The sequence below is a fragment of the Meriones unguiculatus genome, chromosome 9 (genome assembly GCF_030254825.1).
Source record: "Meriones unguiculatus strain TT.TT164.6M chromosome 9, Bangor_MerUng_6.1, whole genome shotgun sequence".
NCBI classification, from domain to species: domain Eukaryota; kingdom Metazoa; phylum Chordata; class Mammalia; order Rodentia; family Muridae; genus Meriones; species Meriones unguiculatus.
Window position 1 is genome coordinate 112,792,566 of NC_083357.1, and position 13,914 is coordinate 112,806,479.

The 13,914-nt window shown below is 35.3% G+C and overlaps 1 protein-coding gene and 1 long non-coding RNA gene across 4 annotated transcripts in view; both read left to right on the top strand.

Annotated features, from left to right (window-relative positions):
- The window catches only part of Gpc5 (glypican 5), a 1,404,356-nt gene that overhangs the window by 923,068 nt on the left and 467,374 nt on the right, over positions 1–13,914 (top strand). The gene's annotated exons all lie outside the window — the stretch shown is intronic.
- LOC132656529 (uncharacterized) overlaps positions 1–13,914 on the top strand; it is a 107,337-nt gene that overhangs the window by 47,759 nt on the left and 45,664 nt on the right. Inside the window, exons 2-4 of one of the 2 annotated variants that reach the window (XR_009594308.1) lie at positions 4,073–4,226; positions 7,156–7,490; positions 8,702–8,810. This is a non-coding gene — a long non-coding RNA (uncharacterized LOC132656529). Of the gene's footprint in view, positions 1–4,072; positions 4,227–7,155; positions 13,462–13,914 lie in introns of those variants that run through there. The other variant, XR_009594307.1, reaches the window with a different exon arrangement.

The following is a 13,914-nucleotide window of genomic DNA, read 5'->3' on the forward strand; positions in this document are numbered from 1 at the left end:
AAGCCTATCACAATCATTCTAATACATCTTACTGATGACACCCACATTTTCCCCTAATTCTCTTAACATTACTTAAGAATAAGGCAGATCAATTAACAAGTTAATGTATTACTGTACATAAAGAGCACAGGATGTTTTTTTCCCTAAAATTTCGTCACCATGTTCTCTTTTCTCAAGATATAACTGGGTTAAATAACATCCTGCTAATTTTCCTCTGGAAGGGTATGTAGACTGGTCAAAACAATTAAATAAAAGTTCAGTGCTGAAAGGAAACAGTTCTCAACTGTTTTTACTCACTACCACAAAGCTATAAGAAAGTCAATTATTGAAGGTAGTTGAACAGGTCAAATATTTTCCTCACACAATCTTCGGCTGGTATTTGGTTGAACTTAATTTTCACCTGTGTAGGACTCAAACCAAAATTAAAACTAAATTGGCTTAGACCAATATTATAGCATTATTGACAATAACCATTACTTTATTAAGGACAGAAAAGGCACATGAAATAAATCACTAAATAGTGTGCATACACTTGAATCTGTTTACTGGAAATAAAAATGAACCTATAATTAGAGAATGATATAAATCTCTCTAACATCTATTATTTATCTATATATCTAACATGTAGCTAGTTATCAACTACCTAGGTATTTATATGCTATCTATATATCTATGTATCTATCATCTTTCATTTATCTATCTTTCATGTATCTATTTATCATATATCTATGTATATATGCATCTGTCTATCTATCTATCATCTATCTATATAGCTATCTATCCATCATCTGTTGAGCTATCTATCGTCTATCTATTATCTATCTATCTATCTATCTATCTATCTATCATCTATTGAAACAGTTTATAAATCAAAGCAATATCCCTCTTCAGAATCTACTCAGAACTGTGTTTAGGTTAAAATACTTTTATACAACATAGTGGTAATAATGGAAAAACATATTGAAATCTTACTGCTATCTGCACTACAGAATTAACTATATAAACTATATATATTCAAAAATATTACAGCATTTCAATCTGTGCATGTCTATTGTTTTATATTTCTTGGTATAAATGCCGCTGTCTGTGTTCACTGTGGTCACATCACACTGCTGGTAGAAGCTAAAAGGTTTCCTATGAAGGTCAGCTGGATTCTGTTAACACATCTGCTAGAATTTCACAGTCAATTACTAGCTCCTTCTTGAGCTGCTTATGCTGTTTCAGATTATTTTATCTGTATCATGGATGATTCTGGTTGAACAGAAGCTTCTTTTCTGTCTCTCAACCGATATTAAGATAATACATCGAAATGGAGCAACTTCTCAGAATTCACATTTCTGCCAGCTATCGGACTGAAACAGGCTTGCATTTCAAATCTCCCTGATGATTATATGAGACTCTCCATTTGACAGTTTACATTTCATTACTACTGTGTTTGCTTATTTACAAACATTTCTTAAAAAGTATATTGAATGGATGAAATCCTAATAGTGCCGGAGTAAAGACTTAATGGCTAATCGAACTGCTTGAAACAAAGAAAAACATGTAGTATTCCTAAGTATTAAAGTATAAATTATTACAGTATAAAGTATTATAAAACAATTTGAATGCTGATATACTATTGACTAATTATAGAGGTGTGGTCGTATTCATTTATTTCCTTTTTAAATTAAATTTATTTATTTATTCACTTTATATTTTGATCACAGGCCTCTTCTTCCTGTCCTTCCAGTCCCATCCTCTTCCCTTTTTCTCCACTCCCCTTCTCCATAGGAGAGGGGGCTCCTCCCCCTTACCAACCCACTCTGGCACATTAATTTGCATCAGGACTAAGTACATCCTCTTCCACTGAAGCCAGACAAGGCAGCACACCTAGGGGAAAGTGATCCTAAAGCAGGCAACAGACTCCACATTAGAGACAGCACTGGCTCCACTTGCTAGGGAACCGACATGAAGACCAAGCTGCCTATCAGTTACACATGTATTGGGGGCCTAGTTCCAGTTTATGTATACTCTTCAGTTGGTGCTTTGGTCTCTGTAAGTCCCCTGTGAACCCAGGTTAGCTGACTCTGTTGGTCTTCTTGCTTCTTGTCCCTCCAGATCCTTCTACTATCCTGCCCGTCCCCCGCCCCGCCCCCCGCGCCACTTTTACAAAAGACTCCCGAGCTCCTCCTAATGTTTGGCTGTGGGTCTCAGTATCTGTTTCAATCCACTGATGGGTGGAGCCTTTCAAAGGGAAGATATGCTAGGCTCTTGTCTGCAAGCATAGCAGAGTATCATTATAGTGTCAGGGTTGGCTCTCTCCTGGGGTGGGTCTCAGGTTGGGGCTGCCATTGGTTGGCCATTCCCTAAATCTCTGCTCCATCTTTACCCTTGTACATCTTGTAGGCAGGGTAAGTTTTGCGTAGAAGGTTTTGGTGGTTTGGTGCCCCCTCCCTCCACTGGACGTCATACCTGGCTAGCAGGTGGCCACTTCAGTAACCATGTTTCCCCCTTCTAGGAGTCTCAGCTAGAATCACCCCATATCCTCCCAGGAGCCCACCCTGTTGTAGGACTCCAGCTTGTCCCAGAGATGCCCACCAACCTCAGTTTCTCTCCTCTCTCCCAGCGCTCTCACCTTCCACTCCTGCTATCCTCATATCAGATTCCCACCCTTGTTCCACCCAGGCCCCTCCCTTTATCCACTTCTGATGTCTATTCTATTTCCTCTTATGAGTGGAATTCAAGCATCCTTCCTTGGGTTCTCCTTATTACTTAGCTTCTTTTGGTACTTCAAGTCTCTGAGAAAAAAAATTGAAGAAGATACCAGAAGATGGAGAGATCTCCCATGCTCACAGATTGGTAGGATTAACATAGTAAAAATGGTCATCTTACCAAAAGAAATCTACAGATTCAATGCAATTGTCATCAAAATATCAACATTGAAAGAACAATTCTCAACTTCCTATGGAAAAACAAAAGCCAAGAATAGCTGAAACAATTCTGTGTAATGAAAGAACTTTGGAGGTATCACCATCCCTGATTTCAAGCTCTACTAAAGAGCAATAGTAATGAAAATTGCATGGTATTGACATAGAAACAGACAGGTTGATCAATGGAATCAAATTAAAGACCCAGAGATAAACTCACATCCCTATGGACACTTGAAATTTGACAAAGAAGACAAAACCATACAATGGAAAAAAAAAAGGAAGCATCTTTAGCAAATGGTGCTAGTCTAACTGGATGACTGCATACAGAAGAATGAAACAGATCCATATTTATCACTCTGTACAAAACTCAAGTCCAAGCAGATCAATGACCTTAATATAAAACCAGATACACTAAATCTAGTAGAAGAGAAAGTGGTGAACAGCCTTGAACTCATTGGCACAGGAGACAACTTCCTGAACATTATACCAACAACTCAGGCTCTAATATCAACAATTAATTAATGGGACCTTATGAAACTAAAAAAAAAAAATCTGTAAGGCAAAGGATACTGGCAATAGAACAAAATTTCCAGCCTACAAATGGAAAAAGATCTTCACTAACCCTTCATTCTACAGAGGGCTAATTTTTGTTTGCTTTTAATGAGTAAAAATTATGATATAAATTTCTGTTGTTAATTTAGAAAGACCTTATCTAAATGCTTGTAGACAAAGTATGAACAGTTTCCTCGTGGTTGATGGTTTACTGATGACCTAAATTATAAAGAGACTCATCGAATTAACATTCCAAAGTAAACCTCTAACATAAATAAATACATTAGCAAGATTTATATTGAAAATATATATTTAGAAGAATACTTTTGTAAAAAGCTATTTTATTATGATTTGTATTGCTTCAAATGATTTTTTCAAGTAGATTTTTCCCTTACCTTTTTAATGTTTATGTATTATCCAGTATTCACACTTTTTATAATATAACTTTATATTTGAAGTGAGGATGGTTTACGTTATATGAAATTACTAAGAAAGAAGTGAATAAATAACTTTTTAGGATAATCAACCTGTTCCCTTTCATTCTTCTGTTAGTTGTTTTAGACTTACTTTAGACTTACAGTTGTGATTTTTCTTCTATTACTGTCCAGTGGAATACCAAACATCTCATTTTCTACAAAGCAGCACCATAATTCATGATGGAATGGCTTTGCACTGGGGATGCCGATTACTCACACAAACTACTGAGGATGTAAAAGGAAAAGAGATGAATCCAGGGGGAAATATTCAGACACAAACAGCTAGGTAACCATTGTTTGTTAATCTTCTTTTACTACAGGATAACTTTAAAGAAAAACCCATCAGTAAACAAGGTATAAATAAATTTTAAAATATAAAAGAACTTTATAGAAAAATTAATTTATTTGAATTTATGGAGATTAAAGTGTGGCTCATAAAGAGAAGGTATAAAAATAATAAGAATTGATCGTTTCAAAGCACTTGATAATGCTCAGTCATTAGAATTTAATTATTGTTTTGAATATTAGCATGATTGCCTTTGCACCCAATGAAGAACTTAACAACATTGTATCAAGAAGGAAACTCCCCTGAAGATGCCCTTCATTACTCTCATAATGCATCCTAACAGGGTACAATCTGTACACATGCATTGTATCTGTGCTCTCAACTACACTGCTCACGCTGTGCGCTGTCCTGTTCCCATTAGCGGCTGCATAAATAATGATACGCGGACCTGGGCCTTGCGAAGTCGCGTAGCATTCACTGGTGTTAGAGTCCTTCATTATCTTACCTGAAAGACAACTGCCTGGTTAAATGAGAAAGGTCCCTCAAGTTTTGATAATAAATAATTGAATTTAAATGACTGTTATGTTTTAACATGACTTTTCTTATTAGACACATATTTAATGAAAATTTAAGAGCTTCATTTTAAAACTATATGTTAATAATCTATTACTAAGCCACTATTAATAAGCTGATAAACCACATTATCAGCTCCAGCAATTCACAACTAAATAGTGGAGGAGTTTAACTTGTAGAAAAATAGTTGTAATTTTAGAACAAAATTGTACTTCCTTGATTTTGAAATACAGAAGCAAATTTTCCCTAAGTTTCAATTATTTGCAATTCACGCTTCTGTGAAATTTTTGAAATGATATTTTCTTGTGAATGTGAAGAATGCAACACCAATTACTTATTTTAAATCCTTAAGACAGAAGTTACATACCAAGAAATATAACTAATGACATATAAAAAAATCTGTTTCCATATTAAGAAAATCATTGTCTAAGTTATCAAAATATACATACAAAAAATATGGAATTTACTACCTGCTCTAAAGTTAACTCCCAAGGTTGAAAGTACCCAAAGTAATGAAAAGTCTGAAGTACTTTGATTTTGCTTATTGTGTGTCTATAATAAAAAATAATTAAACAGAAGCATGTCTCATATAAAATAATTTCTATACGGTATAAAATCCTTGTGAGAGGACAATTTGTAATATATCTCTAAAATAAATAGTACTTATTTATACTATTTTATTTGAGCAGTACAATACAGTTTTAAATATATACTTAGTGATTATTCATTAGTTATTTATTTGAGTTCTTAGTACTCACTATTAGGCCAATTTGTGACATATGGCAGGAAAAATGCAAACCTCAAAATTTCTGTATTTTTTTAATAAAAGTGGTATAAATAAAAACTTAACAATCTACAGATAACTTTTACATTGTTCTGCTTTCATTTTAATTACTCATGATAAGATTTACCAGACATCTTTAACACATGTGTTTCAGTCAATTATAATCATAATTATAATTAATATTTAAATATTCTTTGATAGTAGTTTCATTTTTGCCTGATTGTACTTTAACTGAGTTTGTGTTCATTGCTTTAATGCCATGTGATCTTATTGTTATTTGAAGTTTATAAAAAGAACATGATAAATTTTCTAAAGGATATCCAGTGTGTCTACTGATTTCATGATTTATTCACTATAAAGCAGGTAATAAAGCTGAAATCTAGTGATTTTATGATTTTCTTTTATTAATATTATTATTAACAGTTTATTTACTTTGTATCCCTGCTGTAGCTCCTTCCTTACCTCCTCCTGGTCCCACCCTTCTTCCTTCTTCACCCCCCATGTTTGCCCCATAGTTAAACAAGACACATATCTAAACATAGTAAAGGTAATATACAGCAAGCCTATAGCCAACATCAAACTAAAAGGAGAGAAACTTAAATCAATCCCACTGAAATCAGGGACAAGGCAAGGCTGTCCACTTTCTCCATTTCTCTTCAACATAGTTCTGGAAGTCCTTGCTAGAGCAATAAGACAATTAAAGGAGATCAAGTGGATTCAAATCGAAAAGGAAGAAGTCAAAATATCACTATTTGCAGAGGATATAATAGTGCACATGAGTGACCCAAAAAATTCTCCCAGGGAACTCCTACAGCTGATAAACACCTTCAGCAAAGTGGCTGGATACAAAATTAACTCAAAAAAAAAGAAAAAAAGCCCTCCTGTATACAAACAGGCTGAGAAAGAAATTAGGGAAAATATACCCTTCACCATTTTATGATTTACTAAAGGACACTGAGAAAGTAGTATCTTGCAAGTGAGGTCCTATCATATCTCTGTCCTGTTCTGCATCCTCCATTTCCCCCAATTAATCAGCATGAAATCCAGATTTTTATGTTGCATAAGAGAAGTTTAGCATCTTTTGTTTCCATTTTGTCTCCACACCAACCTCCCAACATTTCACTCCTGGCTTACTTTCAAGCTGGAAGTTTTCAAAACATGCTAGCATGGTCTTCCTTAGGTTGGATGGTTCCTACTCCCTGCTTAATCTAGCTGGCTGCCTCCTCCCTAGAAATTTAACAATCTTGACTCTTGTCTGCTTTAGGTTTTGATCAAGGTCATCTACTTGGAATTTGCTTGCTTTCAGTTATCTATGGAAATTGAAATGTTCCATTAGTCTTTCACCTTCTTAGATAATCAATATCTTTTCACCATTTCTGTGCAGTTCTTTTCCAACTCATTCTCTTCTTTAAGACCTAGCTCCACAGCCACTTTTAAAGATTCAAGAGTTACTCCTTAACTCTTATGCTGCCTCACTTTCACACTCATGTTGCTATACATAAGAAAAGCACAACAAAATATTCAACATGTAGTCATAAAATGACTCTTCATGCCATTCTGCTATACTTATAGATCCTTATGTTGCTCAGCCATCTTCAGACAAGTGTCCTCCTGCAGCAGATGGGGACCAGTACAGAGAACTACAGACAGACATTATGCAGAGAGTGAGAAAACTTGGAACACTCATCCCAAACAAGATGTTTCCATCAAATCCCTTCCCTCAGAGCTAAGGGAACCACGCAGAAGAGAAGCAGTAAGAGTGTAAAAGTCAGAGGAGATGGAGGAAACCAAGACATCAGCGCTCTCTAAATAAAAATCAGAAAATCATTTGAAGCAAGGCTGGAGCAGCAAGCATAGGGCCCACATGGATTGCTCTACGTCTTCTGTATTTATATTTTGTTTCCCAGGTTAGTGATCTTTGGAGGAATTTCTGAGTGTGCAAATGAGTGTTCTTTAATTCTTGTGCCTTCTCTTGGGCTCTGGTCTTCCTGTTTCTTTGTCCTGTCCAACTTCAATGTAATAGTTATTGTTATCATGTTATATTTTATGTTGTTATGTTTTAAGATTATCTTTAGAAACCTGTACTTTTCTAATGAGAGACAGGAAGGAAGTGGATCTAGATGGAAAGGGAGCTGGGAAGGAACTTGAAGAAACTGAGGGATTATATTATGTGAGAAAAATAATCCATTTCCAATAAAAGGGGAAGAAATTTTTTTCTTCCCAAGTTATAAGTAGAGAAGAATCTTATTAATTTTTATGGGAAGTCTTAAAATTTCTAAAATGAAGACTGTTCTCATATCAGCTTAGACTTCATAACTGAATTCTCCTATTACATATAGCTTGACCCAATTGTCCACCTTGAAAATCAGGTTTAGAAAAAAAAATTCAGCTATTTAAAAGCTGAAATGTTTTCTAGACTTACACCTTTTAAAAAGCATGATGAGAAATATTTCAAGCCAAGGAAAATGAACTGGCTATCTAGAACCAAGGTGCCTTTGTTTGTTTGTTTGTTTGTTTTTTGTCATGTGGTAAGTTTCTGGTATGCAGTGCTCCAATGTTGTACTTTAATTATATGAACTACAGAAATTCAAACTTTCCCCCATTTTTGTGATGTTAATGTTACGAACTTTTAACATTAACTCAGAAAAACCAAGAGCAAAACTTTTGTAGTGGTAAAAAAATGAGTCTCCACTTCCACAATCTACAATGATGGTGAATTATGTCCTGCACAGTACATTATTGGGCTGGACATGTACTGTACAGGTGACTGGTTACCCCAGGCAAATAGGTAGGCTCATCCCATCTCATTATAGACTCTGTGTTTTCTTTTCTCCTTGTGAATAGCTTTATTATTTTGAGAACTGGAATGAGTACATATCATTACTGCTCTGCGCCTCACACTCCAGCTCCTCCGTGTCTCCGCTTTGCTTTCAGTTTTATGCCCTCTTCTTTAATTATGCTTATTACGTGTGTACATGTTTACATCTATGTGCATATACATGTTCACACACATGAACACAACTTATTTTTAAATGTGTGCCTATTTGTACATATGATCATACATGCACACATGTGTCTGTAACTTACTAAGCCCATTTAAGTTTTGTTGTGCGTATAGGTGTCCAGGACTGAGGACATGGGATTGGACTATCAACGTTGGTATTAGTCCATGAAGACAAGCCATGCTGCCTCTCTCAGCAGCTGATCCTGTATCTCTTCCTGTGGAGGTGGGCCATATACAGTTTCTGCGGTTTGCAGGAGCATTTCTAATGGTGTTAAAGTTATGTTGGTCTTGTTCAGGCAAGCATATTGTTTGGATTCCGTGGATGAATCTCTTTCCTAGGGAACACTACCCAGTAGCAGATATACTGGTCCTCTGGCTTGGAAAATCTTTATTACCTTCTGTTGCAATTTCCTTTGAACTTTAGAAATAGGAATTGAATTTAAGATGCATTAGTTTGGATTGAACAATAGTCACTTATTATTTTGCCCAGTTTTAGATCTCTATAATAGTATCTATTTGTTAAAAAAAAAACTTTCATGATATGTGTGAGTTAAAGTAATTTGTATATATAGGCATAAATACTTAGAAAATGTTGACTTATATTGATTTGCAGAGAAGAAAGCAATTATGATCAACAGACCTAGAGGGCAAGGATTCACAAGAAAACATCTGCCCAAGGCAACTTGTGATCTGTATTGGATTGTCAGATCCATCACACCATTAAATGGTGAATTAAATACTACACTTCCTTTGTTCTTATTTCATGGTCAATCAACTTTTCTTATTATAATTTGTGTTCCCCTGTAGCTTATTACATTGAAACAACACAATATATAGAAGATACAAGGACTGTCACAGGGGTATAACACATCAATTATCCTTTTCATTTTAAATTAAAACATTAGTATTTGTATTATATTTATGAGCTGTGAATGAGTGCAGCCTGAACTTGCATAATAATTGGATAGGTTTTCAGATACAGTGAACAAGGCATTGGTATCTAGTAAGGCACTGCAGCTTCGCTACATGAGCCTCCTTGCACACGTAATTATATAAATTTGTGTGTGTGTGTGCACATATTTACATGTGTCCAGGTGTTCTATATGTTCAGTTTAATGCCAATTAACAAACCAAAATATTGAGATAATTTCACGACATCAGAACCACTCTTTGATACATCTTACAGGAATGCAGTAACTATATTGAAGAGAACATTAGAATATATCCAACTGGAGAATAAGAGATGTATGCGATATACACCTTAATGTAATATCCGTTAGGAACATAGCTTGTGGCAGAGGTGCATTCGAATGTGGGTTGTTTAGTAAATGATGCCTTTAATACATCCTATATGTTGCTTAAGGGCTAAATACCTTCTCTGTACACATACTAACTGACATGGATTTGACTGATCATTTTAGATGAAGTAACCATCTAAAATTAAGCACACACACTCACAATATTAAGTACGGTAAAAATCATTTCAAAATATTTGATAAGAAAGACAGAAGGAGAATTAAATCCCAGAATCCATAATAAAATATTGGGATACATTAAACACAATAAATAAAATCAATGAAAAATATAGCTAAAAGTATAAATGTGAATAGAATGAAACAGTTCAACAACATAAGAGAATCATCTCCATGTACCACTGAGAAAAAGATAATCCAAAAAAATAATTATAGAATTTCTTTTAAAATACATTAAAGCATTCTTAATCCCATTAAAATTATAAGAATGTAATAAGATAATCTGTTAACTTAATCCATATATCGCGATATAAACATTTTTTTCCTTTTTATTACCATTTATTACACTTTATTTAATTTGTATCTCGACTGTGGCCTCCTCCCTCATCTCTTTCCAATCCCACTCTCTTTCCCTCTCCTCCCCCATGCCCCTTCCCTAATCCACTGATAGAGGAGGTCCTCCTCCCCTTCTATCTGACCCTAGCCTATCAGGTCTCATTAGGACTGGCTGCATTGTCTTCTTCTATGGCCTGGCAAGGCTGTACCCCCCAAGAGGGAGGTGATCAAAGAGCCAGCCACTGAGTTCAGGCCAGAAAAAGTCCCTGCTCCCCTTACTAGGGAACCCACTTGGAGACTGACTCTATGGGCTACATCTGAGCTGGGATTTTAGATCCTCTCCATAAATTGTCCTTGGTTGGGGTATCATTCTCTTCAGGGCCCCAAGGGCTCAGTTTTTATAGCTCTGTTGGTCTCCTTTGGGAGCTCCTGTCCTCTCCAGGTCTTTCTCTCTCCCCCTTCTATTATAAGATGTCCTGTACTCTGCCCCAAATTTGGCTTTTAGTTTCAGCATCTGCTTCTTTACCTTCTATTCCTTCAAGTTCAGTAGAGTTTTTCAGAGGCCATCTGTGGTAGGTTCCTGCCCTGTTCCGTCTTCTCCTGCTTCTGATCTCTATCGCATTTGTCCTTTTGAAGAAGGATTGAGCATCTTCCCTCGGGTCTTCCTTGTTGTTTAGCTTATTTAGGAGTATAAATTTTAGTTAGTATGTTTACCCTATATTATTTGGCTAATAACCACTTATGTATGAGTGTATATCATGTGTGTCTTTCTGCTTCTGTATTACCTCACTCAAGATGATCTTTTCTAGTTCCCACCATTTGCCTGCAAATTGCACGATTTCCTTGTTTTTAATAGCTGAGTAGTATTCCATTTTGTAAATGTACCTGAATTTCTGTATCCATTCCTCCTTTGAGGGACATGTGGGTTGTATCCAGATTCTGGGTATTAAGAGTAGAGCTGCTATGAACATGGTTGAGCAAATGTCCTTGTTGTATACTTGAATATGTTTTGGATATATACCTATTGCTGGGTCTTGAGGAAGCACTATTCCTAATTTTCTGAGAAAATGCCAGATTGATTTGCAAAGTGGTTGTACAAGGTTACACTCCCACCAGCAATGGAGGAGGATTCCACTTTCTCCACATCCTCTCCAGCATATGTTGTCATTTTAGTTTTTGATCTTAGTCATTATGATGAGTGTAAGGTGAAATATCAGGGTTGTTTTGATTTGCGTCTCCCTGATGACTAAGGACGCTGAACATTTTTTAAGAGTTTCTTTGTCATTCAATATTCCTTTGTTGAGAATTCTTTGTTTAGTTCTGTACCCCATATTTTAATAAGATTATTTGCTTTGTTTATGTTTAACTTAAGTTCAAAGAATATTAGCCACCTGTCAGATATAGGGTTCGTGAAGATCCTTTTCCAATCTGTAGGCAGTCATTTTGTTCTGACAGTGTCCTTTGCTTTATAGAAGTTTTCAGTTTCATGAGGTCCCATTTCTTAATTGTTGATCTTAGAGCCTGTGCTGTTAGTGTTCTCTTTAGGAAGTTGTCTCCTGTGCCAATGAGGTCAAGATTCTTCCCCACTTTTTCTTCTAACAGGTTTAGTGTGTCTGGTTTTATGTTGAGGTCTTTGATCCACTTGGACTTCAGTTTTGTGCAGGATGGATAAATAGGGATCTATCTGCATTTTTCTACATGTTGATATCCAGTTAGACCAGCACAATTTGTTGAAGATGGTATCTTTTTTTCCATTATATGGTTTTGACTTCTTTGACAAAAATCAAGTATCTATAGGTGTATGGGTTTATTTCTGGTTCTTCTATTTGATTCCATTGAACTATTATTTTGTTTCTATGCCAGCACCATGTAGTTTTATTACTGTTGCTCTATAGTACAGCTTGAGATCAGAGATGGAGATACCTCCAGAATATTTGTTATTATACAGGATTGTTTTAGCAATTCTGGGTGTTTTTGTTTTTCCAAATAAAATTGAGAATTGTTCCTTCAAGTTCTGTAAAGAATTGTGTTACTATTTTGTTGGGAATTACATTGACTCTGTAGATTGCTTTTGGTAGGATGGCTATTTTCTATATGAACAAAATTTAGTGCCAACATACACACATACACACACGGATACAAAAAAAATTTTAAAGCCAGATCCTATATAAGTCAAGTACATTTAAAGGAAAATTTAGCTATACTTGTTGTCCTAAAAATATTCCCATTTGATATAGAATTTCTACTTTGGGAATCTGTCCTATTGAAAAGACTATGTGCAATGAGCAAAAAGTACTGTTGTGTCTTGTATCATACTGTGAAGTAGGAACCAATATATCCCTAAGAACATAATTTAATGACTAACTATACATATAGACCAGGCTTAAAATGAACTCCACAGAATACTATACTGGAGCAGTTTTTAAGACACAGGACTGCAGTGGAAGAAAAAGACAAGAAACCATCAAAAATGTGCACTTAGCCATAGAAACAAGTATGTCTCTATAAAAGTGCACAAATATGCAGGCACAAAGACAAAAGAAACTTCTTTAGATGATGAATGATAGACACCAAGTTATGTGGATGGTAATTTCTAAGGACACAAGTCAATGTGCACATTGCCACTGATGTAGAGAACTCATCCCACAGTTCCCCCCGTTGCTATCTTGGGCTATACTATGCCATAAAAGCTGTACAGAATTCGAAGAAAGAGCGATTGTCATCCTACCCCCAAAATGAGCATGCTCTGCATCAACTACATAATACAGAAACTATCAAGATTATTTTTACACTCATTCAGAGTTGTTTGGCCTAGACATACAATGTTATATAAGATATTAATTAATGCACAGTGTGGATTTACTCTTGAAATATATGAATAAGGAATTCTTGTGGCATATTCAGATAATTTCAACTATGGAGTAAGTTCTCTATGTCAGTGACAAAAATTACACATATACACACACCCAGAAATTCCCATAGCAGATAATGTGGTGTCTATTATTTAAGTTAATTTGTGTGTAAACTGTAAACTAATTCCTTTAGTAAATCATCTACCTTATAGGAGCTTATTGTGTAGGTCTGCTATTTCTGCAACTTCCTTTTTCCTGTTCACTCATTTGAGAAAGATGCTCTAATTGCAAAGGAAACCAAATGTGGCATTTAAATGTGTTTAAAACATAACACAAACTGGCCTTTTATTTAACCCATTAATCTCAAAGCCCTCTTCCAGTTCAAAGGAGAAACACATATTACATTTTCTAAGCCTCTTCAGTGTAATAACAGAAACAGAAGTATAATGAGTGCAAATGGTTGTAACTCAAAGGGAATGCCAAAACAATGGAAAAGATTGGTTGTAAATAATCTAAAAGCCAAAGTGGATTAAATTGTTCTCAAGCATTCAACTGAAACAATAAAGTTTTAACTTCTACATTATGATTTTGCTAATAGTGTTCAAATAAATCTCACAGCAATAACCCCATTGTACAGTCATTCTAAGAGCTACAGAATTTTGCTCAG